Genomic DNA, 17468 nt, shown 5'->3' with positions numbered 1-17468 from the left:
CTCCTGCAGGCCTCCAAAACATCTTATTTGAAGACAGTTGTGGCTCGAGTCTGAGTCGTCTAACTCGAGTGTAGTCCCTTTTGTTGTTTTGTCTCCCCGGGCTTCGGCCTTCTCTGTACTACCAAAAAAGTAATGTTCTAGAGTCAATGAATTTTTTGCAGTGTAAAAGAGGAGAGGTTTTTATTAGGATCCCACTCTTAAATTAAATGTCTAATATAATAATAATATACCATACATTGTGGCCCTATACTTTAATACTTATTGTTAATACATATTTTCTTCTTTTATGGCCTCAAAGCCACACCTAGTTATATCTATTAAACATGAAGTTGGAGACACCATGATTACTTCTAGGTTTAAATCCAATCATGCATCTATATATATTCAAATCAAATACTCTCAAATCATACAATATTATAGTAACTCTAGCTTTATTTTACAATGATTTTTATATTTGTTAAAGGTTATTATAAAACACATGCCATAAAATGAAAATGAAAATTTGAAAAAAAAAAATATTCAAGGTTTCAATTTGACTTAACTGATAGTTACAAAATCAATAGTTAGTTGAGTTAATTGTTGGATATATGAATTATTAGTTTTTAGAATTTAGAATTTAATAACTAAATTTCAAATATTAATGTTATAATTAATAGCTAAGGTGATAACATAATCAACTTAAAAATTTCAACTCCATATATTAAAAAAAATATATCTCAATATATATAAACATATGTAAAGTATTTAACACATCTCCTTATACATCAGTTGTAGGATCTATCATGTATTCCATGTTCTGTATGAGACTTGACGTTGCTTTTGCATTAAGCATGACTAGTCGATACCAGTCAGATTCCAGCGATGAGCACTAGACGACAGTTAAGGCAATCCTGAAATACCTTAACCGAACAAAGGATGCATTCCTGGTGTTTGGAGGACAAGAGGAGCTGGCAATATCAGGCTACACTGATTCAAGTTTTCATACTGTCAGCTGGAGCTTGTTGGGAGCTGTCCGTGATGGATAGAAGCGGACCGCCGGGTTGTTGGGTCTACTACACGGGTCGAGTTTTTGAGGTTTTATGTTTTAAATTTAATTTTAACTCTAGGGTCGTTTTTGTATTAAATAAAATGTTTTGATATGCAAAATGTTTTATTTTAATTAATTCATAGGATTTAAATTATTCAGTATAAATGATTTTAAATCAAAATAAATCATGATTGACATGCATTTTATTTATTATAGTTATAATATATTGTTTTATTTTATGCTATGATAAATAAAATGATGTTAATTGTGAAATTAGTTCAATGGATCATGTCACCGTGCATTAAACAGGCTTTAATTTGAGAATTAATGACGATCCAAATTTCAGTGCGAGCAGATTTGATAATTCTACATAACAAACCTTAGTTATAAAATTGGTAAAATTAAAATGGTTTCATCCTAAGTAACTCGGTTTAACTAAAAGGCTTAAGTCTGCATGGACTTGCTATGATCATGTATTGTATTTATTTTGACTAACCCTGCAAGAATGTGTTTTAATTAATAGAATTCTATGATCCAAATGCGAAGTATAGTTGTAATTTAATTTCAATTTTGCAAATATGACCTGCGGGGCATTATTATTATGTTATTAGATTATGATTTTATTTCAAGTAATTAATATATAATCAAAGCCATGAAGAAAGTAAAGATAAACCAGGATCCATGGTGAAAACTCAGAAGCAACCTGAAATAATAAATTATAGTTAGGACTGTTAGGGACTGTTTTGTATTTAGTTATATTAAGAAAGGGTAGATTAGACTTTTACTACAGGTTTTAGTTAGCGTTTATATAAATTGCCTTCTTCTTCTTCTTCTTTGACTTACTTTTGTACTCTCTCTTTCTCTGTAGCTTTCTTCCTCCTATTCATCAATGTTCTTCATTGACATTGTAAAGCAATTCATGTAGTTCTTCTTCAATTCAATAATACAGTTCCATTTCATTCAATTCTTTCAATTTAATATGGAATCAGAGCTTTAATGCATAATTTTTCATTTTCAAAGATCAGTCTGGTCTTTTCCTCTTTGTTTGATCTCTCGATCTTTTTCTAGATTTTCTTGATCAATCGTTTGTGCGTTTTCAGATTTCAGAATCGCATTCATCTTCAATCTTCAAATTGATCTCTTGGTCGTTTGATTTCATTGTTTTAGAGTGATTTTTCTCACTTTTCTTCCAGAGGAATTTTCTCGATCTAGAAAAATTTTCTTGCTCATTTTCCCCAATTTTCATCTTTCTCGATTGTTATCTCAATTTCTTTGGAAAATGACACAACCAAATTCAGGAGTCACAATTGCTTCTGCCATAGCAGTTGATCCTTCACTTAATCCTTCTAGTCATTATTTTCTTCATTCTGGAGAAAACCCTAGTTTGGTACTGGTTGCGCAATTGCTCACAGGGAACAATTATCATTCATGGAGTAGAGAATTCAAGCGAGCTCTGCATGCCAAGAACAAGATACCTTTTGTTGACGGAAGTCTGGTAATTCCTGCTATTGGCTCTCCTAATCGCGCCGCTTGGGATCGTTGCAATACTATGATCTTTTCCTGGCTTAGTCGGTCTGTAAGTGCTCCTATTGCTCAAAGCATTCAGTATTTTGATAATGTCTATGATGCTTGGGTGAATCTTGAGAAAACATATTCTCAAGGTAATTCTATCAAAATCTCTGAGTTACAGGAACAACTATATTCATTTACTCAGGGTAATTTGACTGTTCTTGATTATTACACTCAACAGATGATTGTTTGGGAAGAGTTGATAAACTTTAGGCCCTTATCTCTGTGTGTTTGTATTCCTGCTTGTACTTGTGCTCATTTGCTGACTAAGGCCAAGACTTATCAAGCAGAGGATTTAGTGATTAGATTTCTTAAAGGATTGAACTCTGAATTCAATGTTGTTAGGTCACAAATCTTTCTCATTAAACCCATGCCTGATATTACCACTGTTTTATCAATGATTTTGCAACAAGAGAGGCAAAATTTGGGGAACTCTATTCATATAGAATCTTCCATCAATCTGGCTAAGGGTCATTATCAGGATAAGAAGAAGTCCAGTTCCAAATGTAGTCATTGTGACAAGTCTGGTCGTACAATTGATCAGTGTTATAGGAAACATGGTTTTCCACCTAATTTCAAATTCACAAAGAGCAAGAAAGGAAATATGACTAACAATGACATTTTAGAAGGGGGATCATTACAGGCAGATGGTGATCGTTCTGCACATCAAGATGATGTTCATTCAGGAGGAATTACTTTTTCTAAGGCACAATATGTAAGGCTCATGGGATTAATTGATGCTGATGATTCTTCAAAAACCACTCATTCTTCACACATAGTTGGCAACGTGGTTTCAGGTTTGTCGAAGCCTTTGCATTTAGTTTCTAATTTACAATCTTTGCACGATAAAAGTGATACTGTTTGTATTTTGGACAGTGGTGCTACTGACCATATGGAAATAATATGGCTAGTTTTATTAGCTTGCATAAAGTATCAAATGTCACGGTTAATTTGCCTAATAACTAGCAGATTATAGTTAACCAAATTGGAAATGTCAGGATCAATGATCATATTATTTTGCAACAAGTGTTCTACATTCCCAGTTTTAAATTCAATATAATTTCAGTTAGTAGATTAAATGAACACTCTAAGGCAGCATGTGTTTTTATTGACAATGTATGTCATATACAGGACACACAACTTCAGCTGATGATTGGTTCAGCTAAATTGTGCAATGGTCTGTATATCTTGACTCAAGAGTGTTCAACTGCTCCTCCTAGTAATATTTCCGCTGTTTTCACACAGTCTGCTGCAAATAAATCTCAGCCTTTTCCTGCCAAGGAATTATGGCATCATAGGTTGGGGCATTTCCCTTTTTCAAAGTTAGGTTTAATAGGTGGTTTACCTATTTCTGCTGATTGTAATAAAGACTCTCATTATGATTGTAGTGTTTGTCCTTTGGCAAAAATGAAAAGATTGTCTTTTCCTATTAGTACTTCTACTTCTAGTTCTATATTTGATTTAGTGCATATTGATGTTTGGGGTCCTTTTTATACTGAGTCTCATGCTGGTTATAAGTATTTTTTGACTGTTATAGATGACTTTAGTAGATATACTTGGATCTATCTTCTTAAAACTAAATCACAGGCTATTAATTGTATACAAGGTTTTTATTCCTATGTTCAAGTTCATTTTAATAAGTGCATTAAAACCATAAGAAGTGACAATGCACCTGAACTGAAATTAGAAGATTTTTGTCTTAAAATGGCCATTCTTCATCAGTTTTCATGTCCTTATACTCCTCAACAAAATAGTGTTGTTGAGAGGAAGCATCAACATTTGTTGAATGTGGCAAGAGCTCTTAGATTTCAATCTTCTTTACCTTTGTCTTTTTGGGCAGATTGTGCTATGCATGCTACATACTTGATAAATTTGTTTCCAACTCCTGTTTTGCAAAATAAAACTCCTTATCAAGTTTTGTTTAATAAAGAACCTGGTTATGATAATCTTAAAGTTTTTGGATCTCTGGTTTACATAGTTAATTTTCAAACAGGAAAGACAAAGTTTGATTCTAGAGCAGTGCCATGTGTTTTTGTTGGCTATAAAGCTAATGTTAAGGGTTACAAAGTTTTTAATCTCATTACTAATTCTTATGCTGTTTCTAGAGATGTGGAATTTGTGGAACACATCTTCCCTTATAAACAAGCATCCCTTTTTACTTGTATTTCTGAGGTTCCTGAACAGGTTTTAAGTGACTCTTTCCTAGATAGCTTATCTTTTCAGAATGTAAGTGCTACTCTTCCAGAGATCTCATCTACACAGGTGCCTTCTCATCCTCTCAGTAATTCTATTCCTGCAGATAATTCTATTTTGTATGATGATGTTACTGCTGATCATTTTATTCCTGCTGATTTGATTGGTGATATGACAAATGAAATACCTGAAAATAATGATAGTTTACATTCAGTTTCTATTGATGCTATAACTGACGTGGTTAATGATATGGACTTGTCTAACGCAGATGATTCTAATCATTCTGCTGAATATCTTTCTGATGTTCCAGTTATAGATAACTCTTTACCTACTAGGCGGTCAAATAGAACTAGAATTAAGCCCACTTATTTGACAGACTATCATTGCAACCAACTTAGTTCTATTCCTGATTCCAATGGTTCTAATGCTGTTAAATATCCTTTATCTAGTGTCATTGGTTATCAATCTTTATCTGAATCACAAAGGACCTATATTCTAAATCTAAGCATTATTCCTGAACCAAAGAGTTACAAGGAAGCTGTTCAACATGATTGCTGGGTATAGGCAATGAATGATGAACTAAAGGCTTTAGATTTGAACAAAACCTGGATTTTAGTTCCGTTACCACCAGGAAAGAAAACAATAAGTAGGAGATGGGTTTGGAAAATTAAACTTAACAGTGATGGTACACTAGAAAGATATAAAGCCAGGTTAGTGGCAAAGGGTTACACACAGGTAGAAGGCATCGATTATCTAGACACTTTTTCCCCTGTTGTGAAATTAAGCATTGTTAGGCTTTTGTTAGCATTAGCAGTTACTCAAAATTGGCCTTTATATCATTGTGATGTTAATAATGCATTCTTACATGGAGAATTAGAAGAAGAGGTTTATATGGATCCTCCAGAAGGATTGGTTTTACCTCAAAAGGGTCTAGTTTGTAAATTACAGAAGTCTCTGTATGGCTTAAAGCAAGCCAGTAGACAATGGAATTCTAGACTTATTTCTTTCTTAACTGCACAGGGTTATTTGCAATGTGAATCAGACCATTCTATGCTTGTCAAATATAATGGTTCATTACTTACCATTTTGCTTGTTTATGTTGATGATATCATTATGACTGGTAATGATCATCATGAAATTGTTCATATTAAATCAGCATTGAATAATGAGTTTAAAATCAAAGATTTGGGTACTTTGAAGTACTTTCTTGGATTAGAGATTGCTAGGAACTCTACAGGGTTACATATTTCTCAAAGGAAATATGCCTTAGAGTTACTTGAGGATGCTGGTTTATTAGCTTCAAAATATGTCGTAACACCCATGGATCCTACTTTGAGGTTGTCCAAAGATAAGGGCATTCTGTTATAGGATCCTTCAGTTTATAGAAGGCTCATTGGCAGGCTCATTTATTTGACAAATACTAGGCCTGACATAACCTTTTCTGTAAACACATTAAGTCAATTTTTATCTAAACCAACTGATATTCATTATGCAGCTGCTAAAAGGGTGTTGTTATGCATTAAGAACAATCCAAGTCAGGGTCTTTTCTACTCAGCAGAGTCAGAGTTGCATCTTAAAGCCTTTTCTGATGCAGACTGGGCAACATGTGTAGATACCAGAAGATCAGTCACATGTTTCTGTGTATTTCTTGGGAAATCTTTAATCAGTTGGAAAAGCAAGAAACAGGTGACTGTTTCAAAATCCTCCACTGAAGCAGAGTATAGGGCAATGTCTGCAGTGACCACTGAAGTGCAATGGTTAACCTATCTTCTTAACTTCTTAAAGATCAAGCACAAGATTCCCATTCCTTTGTTTTGTGACAACAGTTCAGCCATTTACTTAACCAGTAATTCCACTTTCCATGAAAGAACAAAACACATTGAATTAGATTGCCATTTTGTAAGAGAGAAACACAAAGCTGGTTTGGTACATCCTTTGGGCATATCTACTTCACATCAACTGGCTGACATTCTTACAAAGGCTTTGCCTTCAAGACAGTTCAACTTTTTTCTTAGCAAGCTTGGCATTCTCACAATATGTATTCCAGCTTGAGGGGGGGTAATAAATTATAGTTAGGACTGTTAGGGACTGTTTTGTATTTAGTTATATTAAGAAAGGGTAGATTAGACTTTTGCTACAGGTTTTAGTTAGCGTTTATATAAATTGCCTTCTTCTTCTTCTTCTTCTTTGACTTACTTTTGTACTCTCTCTTTCTCTGTAGCTTTCTTCCTCCTATTCATCAATGTTCTTCATTGACATTGTAAAGCAATTCATGTAGTTCTTCTTCAATTCAATAATACAGTTCCATTTCATTCAATTCTTTCAATTTAATACGAAAAACTCAAAATGTTTTTAGATCATTTTAAGTTGTCCATATGATGTCTATTGTTTTATTACTTTTCTGTAAAAATATCCAATATAAATAGAAATGCAATATAATCACTGGATCATCTCACGTATTTACATATTAAATGTTAAGCGGTGTTTTTACAGAAAATAAGTTGCTGGTCAACTAACCCGTGTTTTTCATTTTTATGTCTTTTCAAAAATCAGAAATTTTCACATGCACCTTAATGAGTAAGTGAATTTGTTCATTCACTGTTAGATATAGGCTTATGATGAAGGATGTTCAAAAATATCGAAAGAATCCCTTCAGTCATCAGATTACTAGTTGGAAATCAATTCATTTGATTAAAGATTCCTTTCCTCATAGCCATAACATTGAAAGAATAAATATTCTCTATTTTCTCACCAAAACGAGTAGCTGCGGATTTGTTTATAGTAGCCAGCCATCTTTTAGACATAATTATATTAGTTTTCAGCTTTTATTGTGTTAAGATTATGGAAAGGCTAAATACTAATCGATACATTACAAGTAAAAAGACAACATTATCACATACATACATGGATGTTTTCACTTAACAAAGTATGCTCATCTTCACTTGCTCAATCGTAGCACGAGTATAATATTTTCACAATCAGACTATTTAGTATGAAAATTCAAACGGGATATTCTTGTGACACAAGTGAGCATGGTTAAATAGTTGTCATGGAATAAATAATGGTCATGGCACAAATTGGTTTTTATACCAAACAAAATTCATGGCTAATTATATCCCTTAGCCATGGGTAAAACCGTGGCAAGATAAAATACTTATGGCAAGTCATAATAATCGGTAAAAATCAATTTCACTTGGTCACGAGTATAACCGTGGCAAAAATAGAGAACATGTGGCTAGAAACCTTATTGAGCCCCAAACATAATCGTGGCAGCGGCTTACTGAGCCACGAATATAATCATTGTTAGAAACCTTACTTAGCCACGAACATGATTATAGTTTGTATTCCAGCTTTACATTCTATAATTAATATATATGCTCGTTCATAGTATTTAAACAAAGCCTACTAATAATATTCTGTATTTTCAGAATTAAGTTTCCATGCAATATTTTGTTTTAAGGAAGGTTTCCATCCAACTTCATTACACGATATATGACAGGTAATAATTTATTAATTCTCATCTTTTTATGCAACATACTGTTTAGTCCTTTTATTTTAAATATAAAGTCCATTTTTTATGAACATTAACCCTTCTTTTAGTATATTAACTTTCTAAGACTGTTATAGTATATGATACAAAATGATCATGTTACTCTTGTTATTTTCTGTCTGTATGGTTATATCAAATATAGCGGTTAAAAATCTATAAAAAAAATAGACCGAAGGGCCAAAAAGTTAACGTTGACAAAAGATAAAGACCTTATGACATGTTTTTTTAAAATAAATGGACTAAACAATATGTTAGATAAAAATGATAAGACTAATAAATTATTTACCCTGTAATTAATCCCAAAAATGTTAACTAATTAATTTAGCCATATAATCAAAATAATTCTAATTATTAATTTTTTTTAATTGTTTGCATATATATTAAAGGCTTAATACATTATCAGCTCTTCCAAAATAGTAGATTGACTCCCTGAATTTCGCAAGCGTCTCACCAGCTCTCTAAACTTGCTCATTTCGTATCACCAGCTCCCTAAACTTGTCCATAAAAGTAGATTAGCTCCTTGAACTTTGCAAATGTCTCACCAACTCCCTAAACTTGCTTATTCTGTAACAACTAAATACAAAAACTTATTAAACCTAAATTCTAAAAATACATCTCCATCTATTCGAGAGGTAATTTTTTCGTTTTTCTTACCTTTTAACTTATTATAAGAGTTAGTGTTGCAGGTTTGAAAGGTTGAATGAATTAGGATCGAGAGTTAGTATTATGGTTTTTGTATTTAGTTGTTACAGAATAAGCAAGTTTGGGGAGTTGATGGGACACTTGCAAAATTCAGGAAGCTAATCTATTTTTATAGACAAGTTTAAGGAGCTGGTGATACGAAATAAGCAAGTTTATGGAGCTGGTGAAACACTTGCAAAGTTCAGAAAGCCAATCTATTATTGTGGACAAGTTCAGTGAGATGGTGATGTATTAGGCGTATATTAAATAATTAATATAGTGAAATGAAACACATGCATTACAGCCTAGTCACGCATGGCCTCATCTCTTGATGGTTCTGACCTTTAAAATTTCTATTCACATTTAGCATATAAAGTTAATCTCATTATCAACTCAAACCTTTTTTTTATTATTTAATCCTGATGTTTCTCTATAAAAGGAAAAAATAATATTTATTTACTTTAGCAGCCTTTCATCTGCTGTGATCAGCTTTTTCAGCAGAATATGGAATAATATTTAATTAATTATATTTTAATTATATAAACATATGGAGAACAAAGTCTGAGGAATGTTACTTTTATGTTGGGTTGGGATAAAGCAGTGAAAAGTTAAAACTAAACCTATCCTTATCTCAGAAATTTCCAGCTATATTATTCAACTGAAATGAATCAATTTAAAGTTTAATTTTGGGGGACCATTTCAGTCCCTGGCTCCTCATAAATTTGTTCTCCTACTACCTACAATTTGACAGCTAAATCAGTATCTATTAATTTCGATTTTGACTATAACCACGTACCAATCATACAATTTTATAATAACATCCAAAAATGAAATTGCTACTAAAAAATAAAAAGAAGAGTAATTTTTAATTATTACGGTAAATTTCAAAAAAAACCCATTTGGTTTGGCCGATTTCCAAAAAAACTCTTGTGGTTTGTAAATATAAAAAAAAGGACTGTGGTTTGCGCCGTTATCCGAAAAACGGAAAATGGCTTAACGGTGTTAAAAGTGCTGACGTGGCAAAGGGTAAGGTTGGAAATTCGATTTTTTTTCCCTCTCTCCTCTTCTCCTTCTTCCTTCCTTCCTCCTCCTTCTTCTTCTTCTTCTTCTTCTTCTTCTTCTTCTTCTTCTTCTTCTTCTTCTTCTTCTTCTTCTTCTTCTTCTTCTTCTTCTTCTTCTTCTTCTTCCTTCTTTCTTCTTCCTTTTTCTTTTTTTTCCTCTATTCTTTTTTTTTTAATTTCGGACACTCTCAAATTTTCCAGAAATCTGGAAAATTTCCGGATTTCTGGAAATTTCCAGATTTCCGGAAATTTTCCAGAAATCTGAAAAATTTCCAGATTTCTCGAAAATTTCCAGATTTCCGGAAATTTTCCAGAAATATCCAGAAATCTGGAAAATTTCCGGATTTCTGGAAATTTTCAGATTTCCGGAAATTTTTCAAAAATCTGGAAAATTTCCAGATTTCCGGAAACTTAAAAAAAAAAGAAGGTAGAATAAGGAGGAAGAAAAAGGAAAAAGAAAAAAAAGAAGAAGAAGAAGAAGAAGAAGAAGAAGAAGAAGAAGAAGAAGAAGAAGAAGAAGAAGAAGAAGAAGGAAGAGAGAGAGAGGGAAAAAAATTCGAATTTCCAACTTTACCCATGTGCCACGTCAGCACTTTAACGGTGTTAAGCCATTTTCCGTTTTTCGGGTAACGGCGCAAACCACAGCCTTTTTTTTGTATTAACAAACCACAAGGGTTTTTTTGGAAATCGGTCAAACCACATGGGTTTTTTTTTTAATTTACCCTAATTATTATTTAAATCCATTGGTTCGGTGAATTTTTCATATTTATGATGTGTGTTTTTTTTTCCAAGTTTGGCCATATTTATTGAATAAGCTTCATGCTCATATGCTTGCAATATGGTCCTATTCGTTGTTTGTTTTACGGTTTCTTTCTTGCTTATGTTTTTATTTGGAGTGCAATTGAAAAAAAAGTTGGTACTCACCAGGGAAAAAAAAAAAAATTTAAAAATGTTCACTTAAAAATGACTTGTTTTTCAACCAAAATGAAATTGGAAGCTAAGTTCCCCTTCTTGCACTTAAGGATACATTTACTTCAAAAAAAAATGCAATAAAAATTTGAACATAGTAGGGAAAAGAATCTCCACTCTTACCAAAATATAAATGCAAACATTAAATTGCCTTCTAAAAACGTTATTTTATAGATGGTTAGCTCGACTTAAATTTAAGTCTCACCTATATTTTTCCGGTCACGTAATGAATTCAAATTTCTGGAATAAGCATTACATATTTGCATGTTAGATTCAAAACAATTTATTAAAAGCCATGATAGAAGTTTATAATAATTATGAAAGAGATTCATCTTCTCCCTTTTTCGATTACTTATGCAGCTCACAAATAACATAGAATTCGAAGTTAGGGAGAAGCTTGAACTCTTTTATGGTGAGATTTTTCTCTAAAGGGTTAGACTTAATCGACTCATAATCGACTAGAATTGGAACTTCCAAAACCCTCACAATTGGACGGAAGAGCAATGATCTTTTAAAGTACTTTGTGCAATGGAGTTAATTAGGTCCATATTTAAAATCTTTTGTGGTTGTTTGTAATTGTTATTAGTTATTTGTTGTTTGATGTTTGATGTTTGATAGTATTGATATCAAATAGATTTTAGTTAATTTTCTTTTCAAAATAGTTATAATCGATTGTTTTTCAAATATAATCAAACCAGCCCCTTTTATATCTAATATTGAAATACAACACAATAAAAACTAGCTACAAAAAGAAGAACCAATAGACATTTAATTGGTATTAAAGTATTGTAAAGACCGAGGGGAGGTGGCGTTCTGGTGTAGAAAGCCTGAGAAAAGAGTGATACTAAGGGATGAGGATTCAGGAATAGAGAGATAGTTATTGAGGTAAATAGTATTATGTGTTTCTAAGATATGTAAATGTATTTTAAAGTTGTGAGGCCTAATAAATTAGTTTTGTGATTCGAACTCATGACCCCCTAGTCATAAGTAAGCTCTCAACCACTAGGCTAAGAGCTCCACCACATAAATATTAAAATTGAAGTTAATTAACACAAATTATTTATATTTTTAATTTAGGATTTAATTTTAATTTTTTTTTTATCATCAAATCAGTTTTTAGATTTTAGTTTTTTCCATTTTAAAAAAAATCTTGAAAAAACCGGGATCAATCTGGTTCACTGGTTTGACCTTGGTTTAATATTGTTAAACCGTAGCATTTATAACCGGATCAGACTCATGTCTAGTTTGCGGTCCAATTGGTCCAACCAGCTAGTCTGGTTTTTAAAACACCAAATAAAACTAGAAGAATTATATATTTAAGCCATTGTTCAATTTAATTTTTACTAATTAGGTCTTTAATCTATTAAATAGATATATTAAGTCTTTGATCAATTATTTTTAAACACATTAAGCCCTTTTTTACAATCTAGTTATGTGTATAATTCAAACTCCATTTAGCCACTAAAACTGCCATCATATCATAATTTGACACATCAATTGACATAGATTGTCACTCAAAACAATTTCTTAACTATTTTATTTTAGAGGCATAGTGATATGCTTACAGTTATACGCATGTTAAATGGAGTTCGAATTACTCACACATAATTGGTATATCTAATAGGGGCTTGATGTGTTAAGAAAATAACTAATCAATGGGTTAATATATCCATTTAAAAGATAAGGGGCCAATGTATAAAAAAAAATTAATCAATGATTTAATGTACTTATTTAAAAATTTAAAAATTGAAGGGTTTAACCAATAAAAATGAATTATAATGGGCTGAAATATGTGTTTTGCATAAAATGAAGACAAAGTTTAAGAGAGAATGGGGGAAGGCAGGCATAATTGATAGAGCCCTAAAAAAGTCCCAACCTTGGAGCTCTCACATTCCCTCTATATAATCAACTTTAAAATGAATAAGATAATAGCTCTAATTTAATCTCAATATTTATGAAATTGTATGATTATAATCTCTTCTGATTACCTTGGAAAAGAAAGAGATAGAATATTAAGATTTAATTGATATTATTTCATAAAGGTCGGAATTAAGTTGATAAAAGTTTAGATTATATCAGTACTATTTTATACGGGTCAAATTGGCACTTCCGCAATAACGGATCATTTTAGTAACTTATCCATTAATTTTTTTTAATATAATTAATAATTCTTAAAATAATTTACAGGATTTTATTTTTTTATGTAGAAATGCATGAGGATTATGGGTAACCCTCTCTATTATTTAATTTCAACATTAAATAATTAGCTCAAAGACTATTAAAAAAGTGGGAGACAAATATGAAAATCCAAAACTCCAAGCAATATATAGTGATAAGTGGGTTTGACCATGACCTCACTGGTCTTCTATTCTATTTTATTTTATTTTATTTTTCCCTTGATCGTATAGTCAGTTAGGAAAATTACCTCATGGCCTCAGTAAATCTCAGTTTTCAGTTACAGTAATGTCTTATGAAACTTTCTTCTGTTTGTTTTTTTAACTTCAACGATATTAGGAAAACTGAGAGATTTTCACATGTAATATATTCATATCATGCATGCAGTGTTTTTGTTTACCAATTCAATCGCCATATATGCTCAATATCTTATTATATATTTAAGAATTGTTGTTCAATTGCCAATGGATAATGAATATGTGATGTCCTGATATGTGAATGGTCTTCTGGAATCTTTTTCTTTGGTTTGAAATAAGAATAACAGCTAGTTAGATCCAATGGCTTGAAATAAAAATAACAACTGGTTAGAAAGGAACCGGCTCTAATGCTTAAATTAGCAAAACTCGAAGGAAGGTCGAAGATAATCAAAATATTGACGGATGTCGTATTTAGATACCTCGTATCGATCATATACATTTTCTATTTATAGTGAGTGTCAAAGATAATCATCGTCATTTTGGAAATATGTCCTAATGAGTCACTGAATACGTGTCAATCTTCGATTGGCACCAAGCTCAGACGGTGACGTCATCATGTGATGCACCCTGTCATGTAGTAAGCGTGTTGTCAGGTGGTCACTGTTTCATTGGGTCTGGGCTTTCGAGCCTCGGTAGTGTCAGGTGGCGCCCGCCCTCCGTCTTGTGTCTCGTCCTTTATGCAACGTTTATCTTGATCCAACGGTTGCTTGTTTCCACCCATACGGTTATTGGGATAGATAGTGGAGATTCTTCCATGTGGTTGAAGGGTATCATCCGCATCTTTAAAGCATATTTTTTTGTCCAAATCGAATGACTCCTATGAATTTTCTAGATTCAAAATGTGATATTGATCCACGTGTAAATCAGGTTACAATGCATGCAAAAGCTAATATCTAATCTTAAAACTCCAAATTAACAAATATATGAGAAAGAACACATCTAAAATGTGACATCCTTTTGTTCCACTTTTCCTAAGACAATGTTTTGGAAACAAGTAAATGTTAGATTTGTTGGTGTCGGAATGCAATCTCTAGATGTTTTGTTTTTAATTAAATGGAGAAAAAGCAATTGAGCCCCCAAAACTCAACATAAGCATGCATTTTCATATTCATGCATCATTATATTATAAGAAAATTAACCAATAGAGGGAGTAAGCGTGCCCATCATAATATTGTTTCTAAACTTTATTTGCACAATTAATTTAGCTCAATATTATTCACAGTTTGTTTTATTTTTTAATCAAATCAATCTAAATATAGTACATATATATGTAGTTGTTAAAAAAAAATTTAACACTTATCATTATGAATGGATTAATATAAATAAAAATCACTTTGGGCCAACTCCACAACAAATTATTAGAAGTACCCGGTTCTCCATGTCAAATGGAGGACCTCCTATGTATATTTTGACACGTGTAATATGGATCTACTTATATTATAAGAGATCTCACTATTTAATTATTATGTGGGGTCACAATACACGTGTCCAAATGTGAATTGAGAGTCTTTCGAATGACATGGAAGACCGGGTGCTTAATATAAGAACTCCAACTCGACCCTCAAAAGAAAAAATTTAATTTAAAAAAAATGATTGATGTTGGATGAAATTATTAAAGCCAAAAATAAAATATTTTGAGCTATATATATATATATATATATATATATATATATATATGAGCAAAGTAGATAGGCTTTAATTGAATTGAATTAAAATAAGAAATAGAAAAGAAAATAATGAAGAAGCTGACAGAAAGAACATATAGGGAAGTGAGAAAGAAGAAGGGGAAAGAAACATTGGAAACCCAGAAAGAAAGAATCATTTTTAATTATAGTAAATTATAATTCCTCTCTGTCCCTCTTTGCCAAAGTAAAGAATAACTGAAATATTCATTATTACCATTTTGCCCCTCTCATTACAATAAAGCTAAAGTTTTCAGTCCTTGTATTCTCATTTGGAAACATACCCTCTCATTCCATCCACTATCTTTTTATTTTAAATAAATAATACTAGAAACTCTGAAATTTTGTAATAAATAAACAAAATGACATAAGCCTACCCGTACGATTAGTAGGAAGAACAAATTTAGGGTTTTTTAAAAAAATAATAATTATAAGTAGTTATTTCTTGATGTTAATTGATAAATTGTAAAAATTATTCGATTTATGAGATTTTAAATGTTACTACTATTCAAGTGAATTTCTACAAAACAAAGGAGGTTCCAAACAATCGGTCATAAACACTTTGATATTTAAATTAGTTTTTTTTTTATAAATTTGGGACGAAATCGAGAGCAGAAGTCGAACATCCCAATTAGGGTGACACTTCTTTCCCCCGGCACTGATTAACCCGATATATAAATAAATTTAAAAAGATCACAAAGAAGAGTCGTAGAGAGCATATGTGTGCAATATTACACAAGTTATAAAAAATAAAAGAACGACAGAAAGCCGGGGCCGAGGGCCACTAGAGTATCTCCGGAGACGTCACACCATAACGTGCCAGGGAATCTGCAGCACGGTTACCTTCCCTATAAGATTTACAGCAAGCATCAAATCTGATTCCACCCAAAGCCGATGGCAACCCTTTTCCCATGCCATCTCCACCGTAAACCATCCTTTAGCGAAACCTCTATCCGTGCGAAAAAATCCGCCCGAGCCGGCAGAACCTTGTGTGTCGTCGGCAGACCCATCTGTGTTGACCTTTGTCCATCATGCTGACAGTGCAATCCAACGAACATAGACGTAATCTGGAGTAGGCGGAGGTCGGTGCGGAACAGCAAAACAAAAACTGCTACTAATATTGGGACAACCGAATCCTGCCTCATGGATACAAACTCCAAGCCGAGAGGGAGTCATTTGGATTGAAGGGAGATCGTCATCAAAAATTGCACTGTTTCTGGACTTCCATATTAGCCACGGGCAAGAGATCAACGCAACTTTCTAGGGAGACCCAAAGCCTCGCGGAAGCGGGCGGTCTTGCAAAACAAAGAAGGAAGTGGAGAAGGGAACAGTAGTAACAATAGCATAATCAAACATTTCACCAATTTCTACCAATAAAGCAGATGCAAATGAGCAAGTGACAAACAAGTGGTCTGCTGATTCTAAGTGACACTTATAGAACTCACACTGTGAAGCTAGTGAGAAACCACGAGACTGAAGCATGTCATATGTGGCAATGCGGTGATGAAGAAGTTTCCAGTAAGTGATAGATCGACTAGGCGGGATAAAGTTATTCCAAATAAAGCGACCCCAAGATACTGGCATAGCCAGCGGTGTTAGAGTCTTATACAGTAAACTGGCTGTGAGGAATCCCGTGTCTGCAGGTGTCCAGATGCACAAGTCAGTATTTTCCAGGCCCCGATTTGTCCGCCTAATGTTACCCTAGATATCCACGGGGAGATGGTCAATATTCACCCAAAAATCACCATAGAGAAAAACCTCCACACAAGCAAAGAGGTTGGCCTAAAACTGAATAGGAATACCGAGTTGGTCAGCCACCGATGGAGAAATCTGTGCATCCCTCCAAAAATTAAGAACAGAGTTAGACCCAATCCACAATTTAATGGTGTCATGGATTTCAGAGTAAATATTCTTACAGGAAACCCAAACTAACGAGTTTATAATGTATTTTCTTGGCTGGCTAGATGAAATAAGGATACGGTACCTCAAGAGATTGCTAACAAATGAGTTGCCCTGCAACATCTCCTAGCAGAATTTCCCAATCAGTGAAGAGTTAAAGAGGCTGAAATTTGTTATCCTTAGGCCGCCATACTGAGGACCGCTACAGCAGGTCGACTATGGAACCGTAATCAGCTTGAACGTATCTTTGTTACTCGTCCATAGAAATTTTTTTACTACCCGATTAATTTTGTTCACCAATATAGGAGGCCATCGATAGAGCATGAATGAGTGAGTTAAGGTCCCAACAAGAGCAGATTTAACCAAAGTCAGTCTTCTTGCGAATGATAATGATTTTGTTGGTGT

Source organism: Euphorbia lathyris, chromosome 5, assembly GCF_963576675.1.
Source record: "Euphorbia lathyris chromosome 5, ddEupLath1.1, whole genome shotgun sequence".
NCBI classification, from domain to species: Eukaryota; Viridiplantae; Streptophyta; class Magnoliopsida; order Malpighiales; family Euphorbiaceae; genus Euphorbia; species Euphorbia lathyris.
This window is presented reverse-complemented; position numbering follows the sequence as displayed.